We start from the raw sequence: 13,198 nt of genomic DNA on the forward strand, positions 1-13,198 counted from the left end.
ATCTGAAACTTCGCAGATGTATTCAAAAATAGTTAAAGAAGTTATAATAAAAATTTCAGCTTTTTAGCATGGATTTCGTTTCACGCTAAAACCACCTTAAGTGCGGAGATGATGCTGCCGTGCTGCTTCTGCTGTAGATGGAAGTGAAGTAAGAGTCATGTTACTCTTCGTCGTTGATATCGTGAAATGTTCATACCAAAGAGAATCCAAAGAAACATCTGTTCCAGATGCTCCGTATAGGGCAATCGAGAATTTGTCTCCAGTTACAGCAATGTCAACAGGACAAATTTCATTTCCTATAATCTTAATTATGTAATAATGGTCAAAAATAATTATTATGTATGAAAAGTGAATTATATATGTTTACAATAGGAACTGCTCATAACTAGTATTTCATGGGGTCATAAGGCCAGTATACAGGTGATTTTAGGGAATACACCTCATTTCACGCGGGTACAACGACTATTTTTAGTTTAGAATGCACGGAAAAAAGTTATTTTCAAGAAACGCATTTTTGGCACCTTTTTTCAATATGTTCGATGATAGCATGCTACGCGCCAGTTGATAGTGATCCCAGAGAAGTAAAAGACGCCTTCTGGGACACTTTGAATGACACAATAAATATTTGCAAACATGGGGAAAAAATAATTCTACTAGGAGACATGAACGGATGAGTGGGCATCCAAAATCAGGATACAGAAAGAGTACTATGTAATTTTGGGGATCCAAGAACAAACTATAACGGAGATAAATTAGATGGTCTGTTTAGAAAGGGGTCTGTTTATTACAAATACTTAATTTAGGCATAAAATAATCCAGATGTGCACCTGGTCTAACGGAAATAGCCGTAGTATAATTGACTTCGTTGTTGCGGATGAAAGACTAAGAGAGTTAGTCAAAGATACAAGGGTCATGAGGGGTTCTGAATGCAATACTGATGATTACCTTCTGATCTCAAAAATAAAATTAGGTTGGAGATGGAGAAAAAAGAGAACCAAGAAAACAAAACAAACGCGGCGAAAGCTGATCGAGATCACCAAAAAGTTTGCGGAGATGCTGCTCTAAGTGAAACAACGTACAGTGACTGGTTCCGTCGCTTCAAAGACGATGATTTCAATGTTGACGACCGTCCGCGTGAAGAAATGCCAAAAACCTTCGAAGACGCTGAATTGGAGGCATTGCTCAATGAAGATACGTACCAAACGCAAGAACAGCTTGCTTCAGCATTAATAGTTACTCGCCAAGCCATTTACAAGCGATAGCATGCGTTGGGAACGATTAAAAAACAAGTAATTTGAGTTCGTTATGATTTGTGCCATTTTTTGTCATTTGAGCGTCGTTTTTTCGCCTGTGAAAAACTGCTTCAACGGCTAAAAAAGAAAGGTTTTCTTCATCCCATCGTGACAAGTGATTAAAAATGGATTCATTACAGCAACCCAAAGAGAAGAAAGCCAGGAGGACTACCCGGTCATGCTGCTACGTCGTCGGCTTCGCCGAATATTCACGCATCAACACTTCCCGCAAATGCTGGGGTAGACTATATTAACGCTGAAAGGCTTAAACACGGTAGCGAGTACATACCACATAAACTGTGCGAATTGATCAATTTATGTTTCGAGATGGGAGACGTCCCAAACGATTGGAAAAAATCGATTATCGTACCAATATACAAAATAAAGGGAGATAAGAGCAACTGCAATAATTACAGAAGGATTAGCTTATTAAGTACCGTAAGTAAAATATACTCAAAAATACTAATTCGTAGGGTAATGAAAATAACAGAAGCAAAGATTTGGGAAGTCCAAAAGTGGGTTTATGCCAGGAAGGTCATGTACGGATGAAATATTTAGCTTAAGGCAAATTACAGAAAAAAGTTTGAGGGCAGGAAAAAAAGTTTTCTGTGCATTTGTTGACCTAGAAAAAGCTTTTGACAAGGTAGATAGAAGTAAACTTTGGGAAGTCCTGAAAGAGTATGGAGTCAATGGATGGCTCCTACAAGCTATGAAAACAATATATACGGGTAGCAAAGCGACTGTAAGGGTGAATGGGAAATTGAGTGACTGTTTCGATATTATTCAAGGAGTTAGACAAGGATGCGTCGTCTTCATGATAATTTATATTATTTATGGACAAATGTTTAAGAATGGCTCTTTTCGACGAAGAGGATGTGGATCTCGAAACAGCAAGGGTACGTGGGTTAGCGTTCGCAGATGATAAGGTTGTTATGGCAGAGGCAATCGAAGACTTACAAAGAATGTTGAATAAAAGGAATGCAAGCATGAAGAGCATGGGCCTCAAAATTAACGCAAATAAAACAAACACTATGGTGTTCGAAGGAAAGAGTGAGAAAACACTATGCAATATTTTATTAAGTGATGAAAGAATTGAACAAGTTGATAAGTTCGTATAACTTGGTAACTTATTTACTAGGGACGCGAAGATAGATGAGGAATTAGATAGACGCATAAACGAAGGTAAGAAGGTTATTGGTAGAGCAGGTCCCCTTATCAGAAGTGAAAATATATCAAATAAAGCTAAAATGGCAATACATAATTCTTTATTTGTACCGACTGTACTATACGGTAGCGAGACATGGACTTATCAAGAAAAAGATAAGAGTAAAATTAACGCAATTGAAATGAGATTCATACGCATAATATGCGGAAAAACTCTGATGGAGAAAGTAAGTAACGAGATAATTCTAAAAGAATGTGGTGCAGAAGAGACGCTAGTAGACACATGGGAAAGAAATCGGTTAAGATGGTTCGGTCATGTTGAGAGAATGCCAAATGAACGACTAACGAAACAAGTGTATCAAGGTAAAGTAAATGGCAGCGTGTCCAGACGAAGACCGCGGAAAGAATGGTTAGAATGTGCAAATGAGACCCTAGTTAGAAGAGACATAAGAAGTCACAGAAACACAAGGGCCTGCATGAAAAAATGCATGGACATAAAAGAAGCTAGAGCAGTATGACAGGACAGGAAAGTATGGCGGCTAATAGTTAATAAAAAGAGTGTCAGTAGAGTGAATGACGCCTGAAACAAAAGACCTTGGCCACTAATGGACCCAAGTGGGGAACCTTACATAACGACTTTGTGAGGATCTTCACTTGGGGTGATTGCTAAAGAGATTGATCAGCAACCTGGGTCGGAGCAGTGTTGCGGAACGAACGTGTTATTTACATAAATAACACGAGAATTCTGGATCAATCTGAAAATTCTCTATCCCTTCCCCACCGAGTGCGTCACACCTACCCCGAAAGGGAAATGGCACACACACACACACACACACACACACACACACATATATATATATCTTAACTTAGCATCCACTCTTCTAAATACTGATGTCAATTGAAACTTTACATAATATATTTTATATATTACAATTCTTATTAAATAGGGAAAAATGAGAATTCCTAGTAATATTTAAAACGCTTATTTTATACATCTTCAATTTTTCAATTTTTTTTATCCATATTTATAATTAGTTCCAAAATAAAACATTAACAAACTACTGTTAAATTCTGTGTAATGAAAAAGGTATCGTAACATACTATTTTATTAATTTTACTTTTACGGTTCATCCTTAACATCATATGTTCCTAATTTTTTATATTTTATATTAGACAATCTGATGAGGGAATCGGTCGCATTCCGAAACGTTATTATGTACAATACTGATTAAATAGTCTGGAAAAAGTCTTAGGAAGCAAGTTTTTTCCTTACAAATGCTAGTTTTTAAAATTAACATATTGAAAGAACTAAAATCACTGGCAATAAGATCCTGAAATTATATTTATAAACATTTTAACCAGTACAAAAATAAAATAACCAGTTTATACAACAAAAATCGAACACGCAACCTTTAGGCTATAATATCCTTAGATTATTCCGCAAGGCCTATAGCAGTCGAACCGCACAATTGGCGTTTTTCTCGAAACGCACTTTTTTGGGGTGGACGCCACGATTCCAGCCGATCTACTAGGCCGATTTATTCGACTTTTTTTTTAGATTTTTGGAAAAGACTTGGCTAAGAAGTCCCGGAAGACGAGTAATTTATATGCCTGAATCCACATAATTTTACTTAAAACGCGGTCAGAAGAAGTAACGGAAATATATTCATTTGAATAGAGCCTGAAGGGAACTCCAGGGTAGGAGAAAAGAACGCGATTCAATATTATTCCGGAAAGGGCAAAAAATAATCTATTAAATGTATAACTGACGTAACAAGGACATAAAACAAAGTTAAGTGGGCTCTAAAGTTACTTTAGCGGTAAACAGTGTCACGTTCAGCTATGCTGAATAGTATAATTGTTGGTTGAAACAGCGAACTGTCGCAGAAATCGGGAAAAATTTAATATTGGGAACCACGCATCATAAAAAGTGCTAGTAAGGAAGAGTGATGGTGTAAATTGCAAACTTGTGTTGCGTCTCGGAAGAGACCGACTTACCTTATTATCGATAATTCAACATGAGCTTTCGTTACTTCCTCTTTTTTATTCAAAAGTTTATTATTATTGCAAATATAGAAAACAGGGATTGAGGAAAAGCAATCACCAAAGGTTGAGACAATCGGACTAGAATGATTTTCACTGAAAAATAGTTTACGATGAAGAAGTATAATTCATTACAATAAAATCTATAAGTGTAAATATGTAATTTTTATTTTTTGTTATTTGACAAAATCCAATCAGGGGTGGAAAATAGTCCCTCGATGAACCACTTTTTTGACATTGATTTATGCCAGAGACCGTGGATTAGTGGATAGCAGAGAGTGCATAGGTAGTTAGTTAACCACTATGTATTATTATGTCGTTTATGGCATTTCCACCATCCTACGGATTCGTAATGGCCCTCGCGAATGCCTTCATGTGGTTTCTGATCTTCTTTATGACGTCATTCACCCCGCATTCACATTTGTAGCACTTCATTTTCTTAGAATTATCGATAGAATTTTATATTATAATTCTGAATATAAATTGTAAATGTTTATAATAATAATTCCTAATAATCTATCATGGCGATAGGTAATAAAAGATATAAAAATGATGACAAACCATCCGAACGCATCCTCAGGTTGCGGATAGAGGGTCCCTGTACCAAGGGTTTCTGCTGAATATGGTTATAATCATTGATAAGCAGTCGCGAAAAATTGTCCAAGGGTGGTCCCCAAGAAATTAACCCCCCAGCGGAGACGTAACAAGTGTGCCGAAAGCAGAAGAATAGCACCTGGGTGAGGTGTCTCGAACACTGACTCTGGGATACCGGGTGACCTCTGAAAGTATGCAGCCTTGCCCTTACATGCAGGTCTCTACAAGGAAGGATGAAAACCTTTCCCTAGCTTATCGGGAAAACAAAAATGATAGCACCAAATATAGTTGCAGTAAGTTCGTTTCGAAACAATCGAACGCGTACGGCTCCAAACAATGGGTCGTGCAACAATGCCGACCACCCAATCAAGATGGACACAATATGGTGGGCCGGCAGAATCTTAAGACTTTTGAGTGGACGGAACAACTCAATGATGACCTGCTAGAGTGCCACGATACCAGTATGTACATCGCCCTTTTCACATTTCACAACTTTTTAAATTTTGCTAACAAAAAAATCGAAAATTCAAATTTTGATCGCAATAAAAGAATTATTGAAAAAGCAATAACTCCATTTGTTTCAAATAACGGTCCTATTGTATTCGTCACGTACCGAGCGGGGAGAGTTATTTAAAGTACCTGGCCGCAACCAAACCGACTGCCTTTTTAGAATGTTTTTTCAAATTATTAATACTTTTGTTTAATTTATGAATTTTTCTCATTATATATGTCTATAATTATAACTTTTATGATAGTGTCCTACTTTGAAATTGATAAAAAATTTTTTGTCTATTTTGGCGTATCTCATTCCATTTACAAGATACGTTATACTTATTCCAATTTTAAACATCCAAAAGAAAAAGTTAGGTACTTGCATTTGCCTACTCGCATTGGCATAGGCACGCCGATTTTCACTAACAGTATAGTATACACTACTAACACAGCTTTTCAAATATCTCACAGACTAGATTTATTGGATGAAAATAGCCTTTTAAAAATTCTAATGGGCACTTGAAGGGGAACTCAGGTATAGAAACCTAGCGGTACAGGTGTGCTGAAGAAACAGCACTGAGTCGGCACAGACCAGTGCGGTTTCTTTCCTTTTTCACTGCATTGTCATCAACAGGGATTAATTTATTGAAATGATACATATTTTAGCGCAGCTAAGCATAAAATTTAATGCAAAATAAGAAAAAAATATTAAAGTAATCATGATAAATACAATTTTTACACTGTTAAAAATAATATTAAACTTAATTTACCCATGCGTATTAAAATTAATATAATATGCATATGAAATTGCCGTTAAGAGCGACCAAACCAACAATTAACTGTCTTCGCCTTAAATTTGGACTATTTAGAGCCAAATTAGAATAAACTTTTACCCGTACATTGCACTTTCATAATAAATAATAATTCAGTCCACGAATTTTGGATTATTCATTTATTTGATAATATTTGACAAGATTTAAAAAAATTAAAGCACGTTGAGTTTTCACGCACATTGCTATACTGACGTGTATATTAAATTTAATACACATATATATTAAATTCACTACACCAATGTATGTTACATTTCAGTACCGGTTGTGCATTTTTGCTTCACACACATGTGTATTAAACCTCGTACAGATTTTTCTAACAGTGTACTTTATTTTGCAATATTTAAATACGCAATCCAAGGCAGAGGTACATGAAAAAAGATATTATATTTTATATAAATGTGTTGAGCATAATGTAGAAAATTTGACATTTTGGGCAATATCGAATGCGAAGCACGAGATACGTGATGAGAATGTATTTGCTAAAGCCGAAAGAGCTTTAACAAAAGAAAGTTCATAATCGTAAAATTACAGTTGGCGATCCATTGAGCTTTAATTTTGAAAGGCATCTGCACGTATGTGGGAGAAATGCAAAGACCGAGTGCGAACTGCAGCAACCAACAGTCGAGCGCCCTAGGTGCGCTTAAACTCTTGAGCAAAGTCCTTTTAACAAAAGATCATTCACAATCACAAAATTCCAGTGGTAGATTTTTTGAGTTTTAATTTTTAAATATCTATGCACGAAGCATAGAATGCTGGAGCAAATAAAAATTAAATTAACAAAGAGATATTTGTTATAAATTGAAAGAAATTTATGGAAATTATGTACTTATACAATAAAAAGTAGTCTCGGAAACCAATTTGAGAGAAATTGGCCAGCTCTGGCTCAATTTTTAGAAATTTTGTACATAAAAAAATTAGTAGTTTGAATAATTATATAATGTTTAAAACAAAGTGTAATACTTCAAGCAATTACAAACTATTACATTTTAATCAGAAAATACGATTTTTTTTGGAAATAAAAAATTGTTTAAATAATTTAAATTTATTTAAATAATTAAACATTATTAAACAATTCATGGGAAATATTTCAATTGTCCATTAGTAATTATTTGTATGAAAACGACGAAAGACGTTCACTAATTTATAAATAAGAATTTTTTTATTTATTACATTTATGATTTTTTGCCTCGATGCGGAACATTTGTACAACTTTGAACTGCAAACGTTAAAAATTCCACATTTTCAAGTTTTTGAAAATTTTAAATCACAAATTTTGTTTCCTTTAAGTTGCACAGTTCCAAACTTTTTTGTTGCTAATAAATTTCTTTTGGTAAGTCGCCAATTGATAATGAATGCACGTACGAATACAATAATTTCATAGCGAAAATCGTGTTAAGAAACCATAAAAATTATATTATACTTATTTACTGGATCGTAGAAACCTGTTTTAGACATGCCGATTACAAAAATACTGACTCCTGGTGAGTAACTGAGATTACAGTTGAGCCTTACGCTGAACTGACCGGTATAATTGCCTTTAGATTATGTGCTTAAAATATGGCGTTCAACAACTCAACCGTTTAGATTTAGTTTGCCCCTAACGAATTTGACAACCGTTTGAAGCGCTTTAAGGGTTGGAGCTCAAAAAGCGGAGTGGGTATTTTCGAGGATCCTAAAAATTTGACTCCATTGACTCTAGAACATTCTCAAAAAGATTATTTTTTGACAAAGTCAGATCTACGTAGTGGATAGGGGTTGATTTTATACGTTAAGGGTTGGAGCCCATAAATCAGAGACTCGATTAACACTGTACAATTCTCAAAAATATTATTTTTTGACAAAGTCATATCTACGTGGTAAAGAGGGGTTGATTTTAGCCGTTAAGAGTTGGAGTCAAAAATCGGAGTGGCTATTTTTGAGGGGCCCAAAAATCAGAGACTCCAATGACACTGGAAAATTCTAAAAAAGATTATGTTTTGACAGTCATATCTACTTGGTAAAGAGGGACCGATTTTAGCCGTTAAAAGTTGGAGCCCAAAAATCAGACTACCCTACCGATAGAAACCTCTGAGTATATTCTAAAGATTCTCTAGGGTCAGAGAAACTCAGAGAAATTCTCCGCAGGCACTCAGGTAGATATATTTAAAGGTCCAGATAGCTGTTGTAAATGTTTTAAAGGCTTTAAAATGTCCTTTACGAAATTGAAATACCATCATAAATAACAATCAGAGAGGTTGAAATTGAAATAAGAATTCGATCGTAAATAACAAGCAGAGAGACTATATTAATAGAGTTGCCGAACTCAAGGGTTCTTTGTTAAGCTTGCGGATTAAAATTTAGAAGTAGATATTTAAATTTCATAGTTAACAGCCTAAAACATAATAATTCGGAATCTACGGGTTTCGATGATTTCAGATATCTAATTTTTTTTTGATAATGCTTAAAATGGGAATTAATACGATGTTTCTCATGAATGGAATGAGATACGCCAAAAAAGACAACATTTTTTAATTGAACTAGAAAATGGTATATTAGCACATAAGTTATAATTATAAATAAGTATAATGAGAAAATTCATTAAATTAAAAAAAAGTGTTAATAATTTGAAGAGAAATTTAAAAAGGGAGAGTCGGGTTAGCGACGCCCAACTACTGTAAATAACTCTGCCCGCGCGGTACGTGACAAATGCAAAAGGAACATTATATTACCGTCACACCACTCTTAAAAGGACCACTAAAAGGACTTTGAAAAGGACCCATATATCTCACACTATCTCAGAGACTAATCATTCAAATCGACTCTGATTATAGACTCAAATGGGCCACGCTATTTCGCTTGAGAATACTCAAGAGATTTCTATCAGTAGGGTATTGACACTGTAAAATTCTCCAAAAATCTATGTTTTGTCAATTTCATATCTACCTGTTAGAGAAGGGTTGATTTTAGAAGTTAAGGGTTCATGCCCAAAAATCGGAGTTGGTATTTTCTATGAGCCCCAAAAAATCGCAAAAAAATTTGCCGTGATTAAATTTGTAAAAAATTCCAATTTTTTGAAGGAGGCTGATTTTGGATTAAACGAGAACCCCTGGTTACAACGCAGGTAAGACTTTGTCAAAAATTAATCATTTTTAGAATATCACTGATTTTTGGGCTCTTCAAAAATACCAACATCGATTTTTGCTCTCTAACCCTTAACGTCAAAGAGCAACCCCTTTGTACACTTTCAGTATTTTTGGGCTAATTTTAAATTCGAATTTGTTTACAGATAGGTGTTAAATTTTTAGATTTAGGGCGTTTTTTGCAAAAAAATTTCAAGCATTGGGGATCCCAAGAAGGCCAAAACAGTACTTTCCATTTTATTTTTTCCAGGTGTAAGTTTGTACCAATGGGAGTGGGTTTTTTGTACACAGGGGTGGTTTTTAAAATTTGTGTTTTGAATTCGAGAGTCCAAAATAAGCCAAAAATTCGGACGTGTTTGATTCCTTTGTAGAGGTGCTAGCTTGATGAACCTCATTTGAATATTTTTCGGCCTAAAAGTACGCTGTAGCGTACCCCCTCCGTATATTCCGTCCACCAGGGGGATTAAAAACTTGCTTATGATTTTTCTGGATTAATTGAAATTGGTTCATACTGTAGAAAATCTATATCAATTATTCAGTATATAAGGTTATGGTGTATTTGCACGCCTGTTCGTCAGCCAGCAGAAGTCATAAGAGTGAAAGAGATAGAGGGTACTTTTCTTTTAATTTTCCGCTTTCTGTCTCTTTTACTCTTATGACTTTTCTACTGGCTGGCGACCAGTAAACCGGCGTGTAACTACACATTAAGGTCGAAAACACGTGAACTGAAGCGCAAAATCGTTCTCGAACCATACGGTTTTTTTGCTGCAATTCTATTGATATATCTTCCACACATGAGTTGCGATCAAAGGCTTAAAATGTATGCATACTTACTATGTACTAATTAAAGGTTAGAATTCACTATTGCCACTTTAGACAAACAATATATAAAGTTGATTCAAGTTATGACGCTAATTTATTTTCGCCATGGAGAATATTAGGAAAACCATTAAAACACTTTTCGTTAAATTATATTTCATATATCCACAAATTTTTATCTATTTAGCAACCCCCGCCTCGACCGTGTTTATATATGTAGCAGCCCCCTGCCTCAACCGTATATGAGTATGTGCAGTAGTTTTCTTGCGATTCGTAGGAGAAATGTCGGTCAAACTAATCCAACAAATGGCGCCACAAAAAGTAGGTCTGACTTTTGCATACTTTGAGATGAAAAATTATTGATAAAAAAATAGAGGAAAGAAAATTTCGTAAAGTCAAGATCTATAGAATTTAATAATCTTTAATTTAAAACAAAAAATTCCAAATCGCAAAAAATTGAAGGCGCGGGACATTTTTGACTGACAAAAGTGCTTTTTTCCTCCAACTGTGCGTCATGAGTACAGTACGTTTGTTTATAGTGTTTAATAGCTTATACTCCATTTATTTTAGAAATGAGGTTTGCTTAATTCAAAATCTCCTTTAAAATTAAATTTTTTAATTGCAATTATTAGGGGTTGTATGCAGCGAGAAAAAAGCTTTCAAGATTAAGCAATAAATAAATTATTGAACTAAATAAATGTATATATGATATTCGGTTCAATTTAATTAAATATATACATTATATTGAATGATATTATATTTATTTTCTTATTTATCAGTCTTGTCAATGACTTTTTACCAAATTATTCCCTCCAAACATTTTAATTTAAATTAATATTACTTTTTAAAAACATTTCCTTTAAAACTTGAAATTTGTAAGATTTTAAAGGTACAAAGATTCTTTACTTTGAAACTCAAGTTGTAGTTTTACATATTTTAATTATTATTATATTTATATTGGATGTAAGTGATATATTTTTTATTAATTCTTCTGATCATGTATATGTTTTAAATATTTTTTTCATTAGCTACTTTAATAATTTTAACAATAAATTTATTTTTTCAACTAGAATAAATAATAAAATGAATAATATTAGCAAAATAAATCGTAGAAATATGAAGTTCGAACTGCTTTCAAAATGTATCTTAAAATTAGATTTTATTCGTATTAAACTACATATTTTTATGACATCAAGTTTTTAATTATTTTTGCTATTACTTAATGCAATTCAATGAAAAAGACAGACAAAGGTCCTTTTTAAGGCCCTTTTAGTGGTCCGTTTAAGAGTGGTGCGACGGTGATATAATGTTCCTTTTGTATTCGTCACGTACCGGGCGGGCAGAGTTATTTACAGTAGTTGGCCGTCGCTAATTCGACTCTCTTGAGTGTCGGTTACTCTATTGATATAGCTTCTCTGCTTGTTATTTATGATCGAATTCTTATTTCAATTTTAGCCTCTGCTTTTTATTTATGATCGTATTTCTATTTCAATTTTGGAAAGGACATTATAAAGCCTTTACAACATTTAAAAGAACTACGTGAACCTTTGAATATATCTACCCGAGTGTCTGCGGAGAATTTCTCTGAGCTTCTCTGAGTCTAGAGAATCTTTAGAATGTACTCAGAGATTTCTTTCGTTAGGGATGAATAAAATTTAATTTTGAGATACTTTTTGAAAGCAGTTTGAACTTCATATTTCTATGATTTAGTTTGCTGATAATAATTATTTTATTATTTGTACTAGTTAAAAAAATTATTAATTGTTAAAATTATTAATGTAGCTAATGAAAAAAATTAATAATATTTGAGACTTCAATGACAAAATTATTTAAAACATATACATGATCAGAAGAATTGATGAAAAATATATCACTTATATCCTATATAAAAATAATAATAAAAGCGTGTAAGCCCTGGCATTAGAAACTCACGGAGTAATCGCAATACGTTTTCTTGCAGTGTTAAAAACATTAAAAAATAAAATACCTGTCATTTACATGGGCCGAAGGCGACTTCAAATGCATCTTCTTTTAGTAGCAGTTACTCAGCGTTCCGTCTGTAACTTTAAGAATTTTGTCTGGATGCTAGCGCCATGCAGTGGAAGCCTCAGACAACAACGCTGCGATGCAAGTGAGAGAATTTTATTTTTAAACTTCGCGCGCAGCATACTACTTGAGCTATCATGGATGCGCTTGAAGTCACTTTCAGCAGAAGTTAATGACATTTTTTTAAATTTTGAACGCTACAAAAAAAGTATTGCGATTACTCTGTGAGTTTCTAATAGAAAATTTAACGTAGAATCCGAATTTCAACTGTTTAAAAGTTGATTTTGCTGGTTTTTTTTTTTAGTTTTTGAAAAAGGAACCGAATGGGGTCTTTACGGGTACTTTGTGGAGGCTCCATTCGGTTCCTACGGTCTGTCAGGGAGACTACAACTTGAGTTGCAAAGTAAAGAACCTTTTTTCCTTCAAAATCTTAACAATTTCAACTTTTGGAGGAAATATTTTTAAGAAGTAATGGTGATTTTAATTAAAATTTTTGGAGGGAATAATTTGTTAAAAAGTCAATGACAAGACTGATAAATGAGAAAATGAATTTAATATGATGTAAATATTTATTTTAATGGAACCGAACATCATATATACATGTATGCAGTTCAATAATTTATTTCTTGCTTAATCTTGAAAGTTTTTTGTCGCTGCATACAACCCCTAATAATTTTATTCAAAAATTTAAATATAAAGGAGATTTTTAATTAAATAGTTAGTTATATTGTTGTAAATCTCATTTCTAAAATAAACAGACTATAAGCTATTAAACTCTATAAACAAACGTACTGTA

The 13,198-nt window shown here is 33.7% G+C and overlaps 1 protein-coding gene across 8 annotated transcripts in view; it reads right to left on the reverse strand.

Moving 5' to 3' along the window:
- Positions 1-10,625, reverse strand: part of LOC117179920 (interferon-induced, double-stranded RNA-activated protein kinase-like) — a 262,085-nt gene extending 251,460 nt beyond the window's left edge. For all 8 annotated transcript variants that reach the window (XM_033372137.1, XM_033372136.1, XM_033372135.1 and 5 more), the window contains exon 1: positions 10,372-10,625. The gene's annotated coding sequence lies outside the window, so the exon portion shown is untranslated. The remainder of the gene's footprint in view (positions 1-10,371) is intronic.
- Between the last annotated feature and the right edge of the window lie 2,573 nt (positions 10,626-13,198).

This window comes from Belonocnema kinseyi, chromosome 9, assembly GCF_010883055.1.
Source record: "Belonocnema kinseyi isolate 2016_QV_RU_SX_M_011 chromosome 9, B_treatae_v1, whole genome shotgun sequence".
Classification (NCBI taxonomy): Eukaryota; Metazoa; Arthropoda; class Insecta; order Hymenoptera; family Cynipidae; genus Belonocnema; species Belonocnema kinseyi.